General features: G+C 38.8%; 1 pseudogene; it reads right to left on the reverse strand.

Moving 5' to 3' along the window:
- Positions 1–346: 346 nt before the first annotated feature.
- Positions 347–2,156, reverse strand: LOC143639725 (olfactory receptor 2W3-like; annotated as a pseudogene).
- Between the last annotated feature and the right edge of the window lie 11,312 nt (positions 2,157–13,468).

Raw genomic sequence — 13,468 nt, forward strand, 5'->3', positions numbered from 1 at the left:
TTCTAACCAATCACTACATTTTGTAGTGACTTGGGGTGTTGTCCCAGCTTGGATAGCAAAATGTGTCTTCAGGTGTAGTCACACAATAGGTTGAACTACACTCACCTGCTCTATTGTAATCCTACCCTTTTGCTCTTTGTGTGATAGAATGTTCCATGGACCCTACCCTTGTGTGTTCCCAATATGCATATAAAGAGATCCAGCAGTTCCCTCTCTTTCTAAGGATCCTTAAGGTTACAGAGCCATGTCTGGAATATTGAAAATGGTTCTTCTGTATGGATGCATGCTTTCTTTGTTGTCTTGTTGAATTATTGGAAGAGTCAGATTTTGTGAACTCAGCATTAGGTCACCAGCTAGGAGAGTTGCAAAAACAGGGGTTGAAGATTCTCTGTCTTCCTGAGGATGACTGGATTCTGAACACAGCTCTGATGATGTGGCCATAGAAGACCAAGATGAAGACCAAGGGAGAGAGCAAGATGCCCATGGCCAGGATGAAGGCGATGCCCACCACAGCAGTGCAGATGTAGGACAAGCGAACACAGGTGGGCATCTCACACAGGAAAGGAAGTGGTTCACCATGTTGTGCAAAGTCATTGGGGAAATGATCGAAGAGTTGGCCACCACAGAGCCAAGGTAAGACCAGGCAGAGTTGTGGATGCATAATAGTCATATAGTGCAGAAACTTGCAATGGCCACAAACCTCTCATAAGCCATGATGGCCCCCCGCAGTCACTCCACTACATGAAGGCCCAGGAAGAGGAAGAGCTGGACTTTGCAACCTCCATGTCTGAGTGTCCTGGCCACTCAGGTTGTGGAGCAGCTGGGGATGGAGCTGGTGGTGAAGATGAGGTCCAGGAGGGATGGGGAGATGGGAAAGAAGTATACAGGTGTGTGGAGGTGAGATTCAGCTGCGACACTAGGATGATGGTGTGTGGCCCAGTAGAGTCAACAGGTAGGCTACCAGAATGACCACAAAGAGGACCCTTTCCAGGTAGAGGGTGGTCAGAAAAACCCAGGAGGAGGAAGTGGCCCTGGGGGTGCCATTGTTTTCATCCATCTCTACTGCACCTGAGGAGAGGTGTCAACACCAGTAATGACAATGGCGGATGCTGCAGTATGGACTCCCAGCCAGGATTAAAGAAGCACAATATGGGTTTATGTACTCACAGTAAATAAACAGTGGTGTGGAGGCTCTGCTATGGTTATTATTATTATTTCCAAGTTCCAGAAAGAAACAGGCACCCATGTGCTAAGTAAATGTCACCTGTAGAGAGGCAGAGTTGGTCAGCACGCAGGAAATGTGGCTGACATCTTCATTTTTATTCACACCTGGTATTCTGTCATTCCAGAGAGGTAAGACCCACACCTGCCAATTCCAACCTTTGCTTCTTCACGAGCCACAAATTTCTGAGCTCCTGTCAAAACCTCAGAGGCACAAAAGAAGACCCCAAACAACCTCCCAAGAAGTAGTAGGAAACACCATATGCAGCTGATCTTTGAACATCATGGGTTTCAAGTACAAGGGCACACTCATACAAAAATCTTTTTTAGTAAATTAAACACGTTTAGACATTTGAAACTATTTGATAAACTCAAAGACAAAACATGCAACTAAATATATAAATTTTTATCACAAATCTAGGATGTCATTATTGCATAACATCTGTGCAGTTATTATGACATTTTATCATTTACTAATATAAAATATACAAAAAACTTATATAAAAAGTTAAAATGTATCAACATTTCCACCAACAGAGACCATGCATTGTTCCAGTTGTAAAGAAGAGAAATGGAAACCAAAGCAAAACTGCAGCAGGCATCATCGCTGCAGGAGAGGAACTCAGGGAGCCTGGCCCTGTGCCCTGACCTCAGCCACCCCTGTGGTGGGAGACATGTGTCCTCCTCAATTAAGCAATGGGGAGAGGATTCTAAACCTCTGGTACATGTGTAGAGGTTACCTGCTCAGGCTTCTGACTCCCAAAAGGAAACCCAGACTCCTGGGAGCACCAACAGTCCTGACACCTGTGACTCTCCCCTCATAGTGGAGAGGAACTGACCTAGCAAATACCCCCCACAAAATGCACCCTGCACATTGAACTTCACCTGCAGGATGCAGGGATGTGCTCAGAGGAGCTTCCTGGGTCCTCAACCATAGGGAGCCCCTCACCCTCCTCACCCAGCATCCAGATTGTTCTGTTGTCAGATAAAATATTTAAAAATCTACCATAAAATCAAGTTAAAAATAATATAAAAATGAGACATTTTCTATTGTAACATATTCACCATCATCTTATCCAATTTCCAAACTGGGAAGTAAATAGCAGTCATGTAGTTGTACTCAGAGTCTGAGCCTGAGATGGACAACTTCAAATAACACCCACTTAAAGCCTCTGATGTGCCCACCCTAGAGCTTGGACAGCGGGGGGAGAAGCAATTTTTGCTTCTGTAGACCATGGGACAGTGGGGCCCAGTGAGCACTGCTGGACCCGCACACTGACTGCCTCACGTTCCTCCCACAGCTTTACCCAAGAGAAGTGATTGCATTTGTGCTGACTGCTCAGGAGACAGCCCCCTGGGGTGCTCTGACCACCATATGATTTGCAGCTGACCTCGAGGTTAACCCTGAGCTGTGAATTCTGTTTATTTCTAGAAATCCCTCTCCTAGTGATTTAGGAGTTTAGGGAGCTGGTTGCAGGGAGGGTGCTGGTACAGAGGGAAGATCCAGCACGTAGGGCCATGGTGCCTGCTGCCCCTGACATCCATGGTACTAGTTTCCTTCAGAGGCTAGTGCTTGGTCCAGTTACTCAGCAGATCTGCTGAGAGCCTACTATGCCACAGCCCCTGAGCCAGGGGTTAGACAGGTGATTCAGTAGGTCCCAGCTTGTCCCTAAACAGCACTCAGCCGTGCTGATGGGCCCAGGCCTCAAGGGTTCCTAGTTGTTTGGCGTATTTTGATGAAGCCATGGAAGCCCCAGCTGTTCTCAGTCACCATTGTCCACTCTCCACCCTGGGCTCCTCCTCTCAGCTCTCTGCTCAACCTGAGCCCACTGTGGGAGCTCCAGAAAAGACATGGCCTCATGCCACACCCACTGGCCTCTCCCCTGGTCCAGACAGAGCCTGAGTCCTCAGTCCTCCCTACACACTTGCCAGGGGGCATGAGCTTCTGGAGCCTTCTTCTCTCTGCTACTTCCCTGATGACCCAGCAGGCTCCCTCCAGGGCTGGTCCTGCTGCTCAGTCTTTGCAGAGTGTTCCAGAGCCTGAGGGCTGCGGTAGCATCTCCTTGAAGTGACCTCCTCAGTGCTGCTGCCCAGCTGTCCCTCTGTCCTTCCTCTCTGTTCTATTTCCCTTTCTGCTACTATTGCCTACATAACCTCATGGCATACATTTGACCTTGTTCTAAATCGAATATAAAGAAGAGCTGGGCATGTGGATCAGTGGTTAAGTGCCCATAGGTTCAATACTTCATGCCAGAAAATTAAAATTAAAAAAAAAATTAAAAACAATGTTTCTGATTGTACCTTCAGTATAATTTCTAAGACACCTTTTTCTCTCCCAAGATCATCAACATTTCCTTTTTTTCATGTTGCCCTGTGATTTTAGTAATTTCACTATTTGCATCTATGTGTGCTTCATGAGCATATTGTTTTTTCACTTTTTAAAATGTGTTCATTTTTGATATATGTGTCATTAGAGTACATTTTGACATACATACATGGAGTATAATTTATTAGGAACCAGGGTTTTGGTTGTACATGATGTGATGTTACCCTGGTCTTTAGTCATATATTAACATAGAAATATTTTGTCCCATTCAGTCTACTCCCTTTTCTATGCCCTCTGCCTCCCATCCCATAATTTCCCTTTGTCTAATCCAATGGAATTTTATTTTTTCCTCCCCACCCTCCCATGTGTGTGTTTGTGAGTGTGTGTGTGTATGTGTTTGTGTGACATTTTCTTTATCCATTCATCTGCTAAAGGTCACAAGAGCTACCATTAATTCAGCTGCTATAAACATTGATATGACTGAGCTACTGTAGTTTGCTGATTTTAATTCCTTTTAGTTATAAATTGAGGGGTGGAATAATTGGGTCAAATGATGTTTCTCTTCCAAGTTTTCGGACGAATCTTCACACTCTTTTCCAGAGTGGTTGCACCAATCTGCAGTCCCACCTGTAATGTATGAGTGAATCTTTTCCCCACATTCTCACCAATATTTACTGTTCCTTGAATTCCTGGTAAGTGCCTTCCTGACTGGAGTGAGATGGAATGGCAAGGTAGTTTTAATTTGCATATCTCTAATTGTTAGATATGTTGAACTTTTTTTCTATATTTCTTGACCATGAATGACTGTATATTTAATGTGTGACTGGTGCTTGGACTCCAGCTTCATCATTTTGCAGGACAACTTTTGCATTTTATAGAAGCATTTTAGAAAATAATTCTCTCCAAACTACAACTGAATTGTAAAATCCATTTAATTTTGATCCAAGAACATTGTTTATAATATTAAGTTGTAATTCATTATTCTTTCGCAATAAAATTTTCCAGATTTTTTTTTGCATTTTGTTTTTCACTTTGTTTAACTCTGGAAAAGTAATAAATATTTACACAATGCCTAAAAAATAATTCTCTCTTCATTGATGTTTTTAATCCATTTGCTTAAATGAACTGTTTAAACTGTGTGCTTCATTCTATCTTCAAATGTTTTCATTGGTTTATAAGAATCTTTTCTCATAAAAGAGTTTGGTGGTTGACACCTCATACCAAAACCTCATAAATTTTGGAGATAAATCTGCCCAAATTATTAAAAATTGTTGGCAATTCCATAAAAAGATGCTAAGAACAAAACACAGAGTCTTAAAGACAGCAGGCTGATTCTATGATCTACTGGGAAAATTGCTGATAGAGTTGTTTGTTTTTCTTCTGGCATCTGAGGTCTAACTTAAGTGGGTATTAGAAGAGTCCAGTCTGCATGTTGTTTCAGTGGTGCCATTACTGATATTATGGGCAAGTGCTGACATTTGCTTTCAAGCAAACTAAGTTCAGAGAGATGCAAAAGTTCTCCAAGGAGATGGGTGTGTGAAAAAACAGTGCACCAGGGTTCTGGTTGCCTCCACCATTTGCAGCCTGGAATGAGGTCAGGGCCTGCACTCAGCACCTCTGATTAATTCAGTGTCCTTCAGGGCCTTTTCAGGGAAAGCAACTGACAAGAACAGCAGAGATTGTACCTGAGTGCATTCAATCTGTGATACCAAGGTACCTTAAGGTAGAAAGCGTATATAAAATGTAAACCTATTCCTACAGATTCAGTGTCTGGTGAGGGCTGCATTCTTGTTTAACATGGTTCCTTCTTCTGTGTCTTCACTTGGAGGAGGGTGAACAAACTCACTAAAAAGCATTTTTCAAAGGTCCTGATTCAATTGAAGAGTCCCTACATTCATGACATGATAGTGACTTTCCACAAGTTTTACCTCTTAAAACCATCAACACAAGGTGATGATTATGATATGTGAGTTTTGGAGGAAACAAACATTCCTCCCATAGCACATTTCCATCAATTTTCATATCTGAATTCTGCATTTTACCTCCTATCCCCTTGTAGTCTCCTTCCCAGGTCTGCTTTGGTGCACAGACCTCTGCACATTCACAGAGTTCCAGTCCCAGGAGGGCCCTGTGAGAGCTTCAAGGCTATGCTGTGCTGTGTTGGCTAGTCATCATTTTATATCTGAGCATGCATGAAGGCTGAGGATCTTAGCAGGGGACAGCATTATTACAGAGTTCAGTTTAGCAGCAGGGCTCATACATTTGCTCTATGTACAGGTTTGTACACAGAGATATTATTTGGTCTTTCTCACATTGTGCAAACACACTTCTTGGACAAACTCATGGTTCCTTGTTGCCAAGGGAACAAAGGATGGACTGAGTTCAGATACAGTAGTTATGGCAGCAGCAGCAGATGTAACAGAGAAGTCAAACATTTTCCCAGGAGAGATATGAAGCTCTGGTGGCAGTGGCCATGGAAGTAGCCAATGTGAGAAGCTAGTTTTCTCTCTTGTTTCAGAACACTTCCCTGTGGAATCTGCAACAGGCTTACCATCTCATATGAAAGACAGGATGTTCTTGGAAACTTAGGTATTAGGCTTCACTAGGTACTTATAACTAAAGAGAAGTTCTCACATGATCATTGCAAGAACACCTAACAAGGATGTATTGCAGATCACACATTTTGAATTCTAAGGATGTGAGCACTCTTCCTATGAGATGAATATTCACAGGTTGAGATACAGAAATAAAATTTAAAGTTTATTGAAAGATTTTAGAGATAAAAAGTAAGTAAGATTTGGCTTCAAAATGCTATTGTAAAGAGACAGATGAACCATTAAGAGTAGAAATCATTAAGACCAAAGAAAAAATTAAGGGTACTTACTAATTCAAAATACGATGTAAAACATAGCTAAGCTGAAGCATGCACACATTCTCCTTCTTGTATAAATTTAACAAGTTAGATATACTGTGGAAATCTTTTGAATGCTGTTCATATATTTGTATTTCAATTTAAATAAGAGCATAACTTAGGGTGGGAAATTTGCCTTATGGGTGCATGTCTGTGGTTTGGACACTCAATACTGCCAAAAAAAATGTGTGTGTGTGTGTGTGTGTGTGTGTGTGTGTGTGTGTTTCTTTCTTTCTTTATTCTTTTTTAAATGTTTAAACCCTGAATGATACAAAATTCATTTCCAGCAAGAGTTACATAGTATTTGAATATAAATTACTTCTTGAGAATTCTAAATTTTGCAGATTCATATAATTTTATGAGAAAATTATACCAAATCATTTTCAGTTAGAAATATTCTGAAAAAAACTCAATGAAATAAGCTGAAATATTTCTCAAGTAAATATTATTAACATCATCTTGTAATATGTGCTAAGTATGACTGAAGCTCTTAGTGCATCATTGCTTTCCATAACCCATTTCAGTCACTGTATGAGATGTGGCAAGTAAAAAGTAAACCCTCATTTGACAGACATTGTAGGATTCACTAGGAATAGAGGTCATGTGAGAAGTCAATGGCTTCTGTGTGGTGGGTGAGGAGGATGACAGAAAGGGCTGCATATTCCTAACTCCACTCATTAGACTGAGCCCTGGCTTGTACATCTTATGGCTCACCTGTCCTCACCCTTGATCTCTGCTTGAACTTCCCAGTGCTCACTGATGTTTATTTCCTTAGGAATAAGCCCCTATAAAGTAGCATTAATTTGACATGTGATATTTAGAATGAAGACTTCAATATTCCAAATGAGTTCTCTGCTGAATCCTATAATAATTTTTTTAAATTCAAAGAAAAATAACTGATGATTAGATTTATACAATGAGAGGAAGAATATACAAAATTTACTGCTTTTCATTATAGAGTTATTACTCAGAAAAAATGATTCTTTGTTTTGAATTTGCACAAACAATAAATAGAAAAATATAAGAAGAAAAATTGAATGAAATTTTATTCTAATGCCCATTCAGGTAGACAATTTCCGATCTTGTTTCAAGAGACCAAGAAAAAAAAACTCCTTATTGATTGCAAATTAGCAGAAAATAAACACATTTATATTTAGTGGACAATGCACAATTAATGTCTTACTTCAAATTACACATGTTTATAAGACAATTTTATAAAGACCTCAGCAGGGTATTTATATTCTAGATTGATTTTAGTCTCTAAACTCTTGGTACAAAATAAACTTTTTCAATTACTACATATTGCTGAATGGACTTGCAGCTAAGTCCTGGGAAAAGAGGTAAAATGTTTATATACAGTACATAAAACAGATCCACTGAGTCTGTCTGTTCAGGTTCCAACCCCTCCTTGTTTCTCAGGCTGTAGAAGATGGAGTTGAGCATTGGGGTGAGGGTGATTTGAAAGACAGTCAAAATTTTGCCCTCTGCTGAAGACCAGAGGGATCTTTGCTGTGGGTTAGAGTTAGCAAAGTGTGCTTAGCAGAAAGCCACCACAGTGAAGTGGGTGCTCCGTATAGAGTAGGCCCTTTTTCCTGCCATGAATATATAAGGCAGGGATCAAGAAAGACTTGACCACAGGAAGAAGTGATACCAGTTAATTCAAACCTAAGGTAAAGGGTGGTGCTCACAAACACTGTGTGCTTTTGGACCTAGATGTTTATTCAAGCCAAAGCCAACATGGTGAAAATATTGCAGAGAAAATGATTGATGGTCCTGAATCAGCAGCAAGAGATATGGAGTGCATATGTGGTGTGAGCATGTGATAGTAAAGCAAGAGTGACTCCATTTTGTAAAACACCATGCCAACTGTAAGGGTCATGACAGGGCAAGATGTTCTTTTCCTTTTGCTATAGAAACCTTTCAGAACAGAGAACTTGGGCTGGAGATATGGCTCAAATGGTAACACGCTCACCTGGCATGCAAGGAGCTTTGGATTTAATCTTCAGCACCACATAAAAATAAAATAAAGATGATCTGTCCACCAGAAACTAAAAAAAATAAATATTAAAAAATTCTCTCTCTCTCTCTCTCTTTAAAACAAAGAACACAGAACAACCTAATGGAACGTTGTTTCTGTAACCAGGGTAACAGTGCTGTTTCTGTAACTGGGTGACTGGACTAATTGTGATTGGCTAAGAATCCTTCCACATGACTGCACTACTCCGCTTCTGTAACCTGGCTTGATTGCATTGCCTAGACCCCCAAAGGTCCCTTTTGTGGTTTTCAGGCTTATAAGGAGTGCCATTGCACTTGTTCAGGGCTGATCAGGGGAACAGCTTTATTATCTGGTCAGTATCCACTGGTGTGTTTCAATAAAGGCTTGATTTGATTGTGAGTGGTGTGGAAGTCATTTGATGAAACCCTGGGATGATGTTTTAACTTTAACAAGCACAGAAGTTGATAAATCTCTTTATAAAAAGACCCAGTTTCATAGGATGCAGTCATGCAGGCTTGTAATCTTGAAAGCTCCAGAGGCTGAGATGGGAGTATCACCAGTTCAAAGCTAGCCTCAGCGAGATTGAAGTGCTAAGCTAGTCAGTGAGACCTTGTCTCTATAAAACAAAATTGGGCTGGGGATGTGGCTCAGTGACTGAGTGCCCTTGAGTTCAATACACAATAAAAAAGCCACAGATACCAGGAATAGTGTGTCTCCACTTACTAAAGAAAAAAGAAGAAACACTAAACTCCACATTCAGTGAAATAGGAAAGCCAAAGTCATCCTGGGGACATTTGTGGAGATGTAACTTAAATCAATGGGGGACAGACAACTAAGCAGGGAATAGAGGAGTATGTGGAGCAGATGGATATCCAGGAGGATGAAAATGATCATGGATAGGTTGTCAATTATTGCGATTAGGAAGATGAGAATAATACAAACAAAGAAAAAACACTAAATCTGTTTTTATATTTTTTATTATTTTGTACTGGAGATTGAGCAGGAATGCACAACAACTGAGGATCATTTCCAGACCATTTAGTTTTTATTTTGACAATGGGTGTCCCTAAGTTGCTCAGGACCTCACAAAGTGATAAGGCTGTGAAAGGGTGCAATTCTTCTCCCTCAGCCTCTTGGACCAGTGGAAGTATATGTGAGTGACAGTGTGCCCAACAAGACTAACTCTTAATGATGGAAACAATTGCAACAAGATGAAATCAGTTGACACTGATCATAAGATGCTACAGACCTTTAATATGGTTCAACATAAGTGACCCACAAGAATCAGTATGTTAAGTAATGATTAATAAGTCAATGAAAATTTCTTTGTGGAATCAGACCGTGTGTTATCCAATTTAAGGTATACATCAGAAATGAAGAAGCAGTTTTATGCATTTGAGAAAAGGAAATCAAGTTCTTCCATAGAGATTAATATTTTCTGAGATAAATTATGACAAAATTGTTTTGTAAGAAACTTTAAAATGTACAGAACAATAAAATTTTTCTAACTTCAGTAGAATAAGAATGTCTTATGTCCATAAATAAACTTACAAATTATAATATGCAATTGCTTTCGCAGAAAATAGACATAAAAATTTATGTAAATGCATCCAATAAAGGTCCATATTACAAAATTCTTTAAAAATGTTCACAGTGGGATCTATTTTTTCCGTATTTATTTATTAAGATTTATTACCAGAATTTCACTTTTCTTATCCACTGTAAGGAAATATGGTTTTTCCTCCGCAAGTGGTGCTTTCTCAGCACTTCCAGGTGCAGGATATCTTAAGTCAGGAAACATATTTTTTTTGTTCTAAAATTTATACTGAATTTTTATTGCCAAGACCTCACATATTTAGTCAGGAAATTCATACTCTGGCTTTTCACTGTTCACCTCCATCTAGTCTCCTTTTTGTCTTCATCCAATCTCCAGAGTGATGTAGAATGTCATTCCCATATCTGATATTTATCCCCATGTTCACTTCAGATTCCCAGCTGTGCCCAAGCTCTTCACAAACAGCATTTGTGTTATGTCTCTGTGCTTCTGTGATGCTTATGCACCAAAACCACAGATTTATGGGCCCTTCAAAAAAACATGTGACAGAAAACCTTTCATTTGCCTAAGTAGAAGAAGGAACTGTCATCCTGACAATATTCAGATCAGAGGACTATAGGGGATTTTGTTCTTCATAAAGTGGATCATTGGACAATTTTGAGAGGTACTCCCCAAATTTCTGTGATTTTTTGGCTTATGTATTATGTTAGAGCTGAAGTTTAACAGACTTGAGTAAAGCTCACATAATGAAACCTAAAGATGCAAACAATTAATCTTGTGTGCACATGCATGCACAAACACACACACTCACACACACACACACACACACACACACACACACACACACAAACGATACTCTATCACCCAGCCACAAACAATTGTATTTGCTAGGTTGGAAGTGACTGAAAGAATGCTCACTTTACAGGAAATTTCACAACTTTGGGGAAGAATCAGCTGTCATTAAATCAAAACACCATGTCTGTTTAATTTTTCCCTTTATTTTATTTATTCATATTTATATGCTGCTGAGGATTGATCACAGGGTCTCACGCATGCTAGGTGAATGCTCTCCTGCTGAGCCACAATCCCAGCCCCATGTCTTTTTAATTTTAAGGGATAAAGAGAAAAGTCTATTGGAAAATTAATGACAATAATTGGCAAAAATATGAAATAGAATTTTATAGGTCAAACTGGATAAATCTAACAAAAGGAAGATGAGCCAGAAGCAACAGCATGAGATAATTGACGTTAAGAAAAAATAGAAAAGAGGGGCTGAGGCTGGGGCTCAGTGGTACAGCACTCGCCTAGCACGTGTGAGGCCCTGGGTTCAATCCTCAGCACCACATAATAACAAATAAATAAAAGAAAACAGAAAAGAGAGAAATAATAAACGACAACTAATGGATGCTTTCAGACAATCATAGAAATATGTATAAAAATAATAATAGATTCTACACTGTAAAAGAAAAAAATTCTCAGAAATCAAATATCTTTGCTATTATATGAGAATAGCATAAAAACATCAGCAATAAATGAGAAATGTTCTATTGAAAGTATTTTCATTAGAAATACTTCTTGGGTCCAAGATCCTAAAACATCTGAAAGAAAACTAATATTAATAATTAGCAGGATGGAGTCCACATGTCATTTGCAATGAGGAGGGAGAGCACATGAGAGACTAGGATGAGGGTGAGCAACAAGCAGTGTGATGTGGCCAGGAGCCAGGTTCCAAGTTCTGAGTCATGGAAGGTAGGCAGAGTGTGAGAACTGAGGTAGAAGAGAAGCATTATCTATCAAAGAGTAAAAGAGAAATTTTTCTAATACTGTATTTGACAGTGTACTAGGCAGTGACTTCCTGATATGACACCAAAATAAAAATAACATGCAAAATATCAGTTGGACATTATCAAAATTAAAACCTTTTTTTGCATCAATAAACACTACAAAGAAAGAGAAGAGGCAGTACGTGTAAAGCAGGAGAAATATTTTCACAATCATACATATGATTAGAAATAATATGCAAATATGAAGGAGACCTACAGCTGAATCAAAAAGGCAACCAGAAAATGAGCAAAGAACTTGAAGTCTCAATTTCTACAAGGAGAATATCTAAGTGGATAACAGAAACATTACAACATGCTCTGTATCATCAGGGAAATGAAGATCAAACCCACAATTAGAAGTCATTTCACATCCACTAGAAAAACTGTGATTCAAAAATTAATCAGAAAATGTATTTGGACAAGGAGTTTTATAACTTAAAGCTTTGCAAGATTTTGTGGCAATTTCAAACAATGAGGTCACTGTGGAAAAATACACTGATTCCTCAAAAAAATTATCCCTGAATTAATAAATGATTCAGCATTTCCACCACTGGTGTGCACACAAAGAAACAAAAAAATGCTAAAACAGCTATCTGAGTGCTACTTCCACTCTGTTTATCAGATGAATGACAAACAAAATGTGATACATATATCCAATGATAAACTATCTGGGGTTACAAAAATGGAAATACAGACAGATTACAATAATGATGAACACTGAAGAGATACTTTGTGAAAGAAACCAGTCATTAATTAGCCACAAATGTCAACAGAGACAAGAATTGGAGAGGTCGTTGCCTGGGACTACGGGAAAAGAAGAAAAATTTTCATAAGGTTTAGTTTGGACAGACAATGCATGGTGGTGATTGTTGTACATGAATGTGAGTGCTCTTAAGAGCACAAAATTATGCACTCAAAAATGTCTGCAATGTTTATATATATGTATCTTTACCTAATATAAAAACAAAAACTTTTAAATGAACTTCAGTTATTTTAAACTTGGATGGACAAATGTATTTTTTTTGTTTAGTTAAGTAGAATCCTGAGTATTTATTGAGCAATAGATATTTAATTATGGCATGAACTTTAAAAAATGGTAAAAAATGGGGCTGGGGATGTGGCTCAAGTGGTAGCGCGCTCGCCTGGCATGCGTGCGGCCCGGGTTTGACCCTCAGCACCACATACAAACAAAGATGTTGTGTCCGCCAAAAACTAAAAAATAAATAAATAAATATTTTTTAAAAAATTGGTAAAAAAACAATATTGAGAACAGTAAATTATTCTTTAACTATCATTTCAAACCAACATAAAAAGAACAGATTAGATTGATAACCTCATGTATCAGGATGTTGCAATAACTAAGTTATTAGCAAGTAAAAACATTCTATGTAAAATCACGATACTACAATAATTTGTCATTAATTCACATTAATTACTGAGAGCTCCCAGAGAAGGAACTGTCACTCATGGCCTTTGCAATATATATACTTTTTTAAATCCAATACTTGGTTTTGACTGATTTAACCACATTTAATAGTCAAAGGATTTTTCTCAAGTAAATTGTCTACATATTTATGAGTAAAACAGTAGTAACAGTAGAATTTGCCAATTGTTTTCATGAGCAAAATCTCTCTAC

The sequence above is a fragment of the Callospermophilus lateralis genome, chromosome Y, assembly GCF_048772815.1.
Source record: "Callospermophilus lateralis isolate mCalLat2 chromosome Y, mCalLat2.hap1, whole genome shotgun sequence".
In the NCBI taxonomy this organism is placed as follows: Eukaryota; Metazoa; Chordata; class Mammalia; order Rodentia; family Sciuridae; genus Callospermophilus; species Callospermophilus lateralis.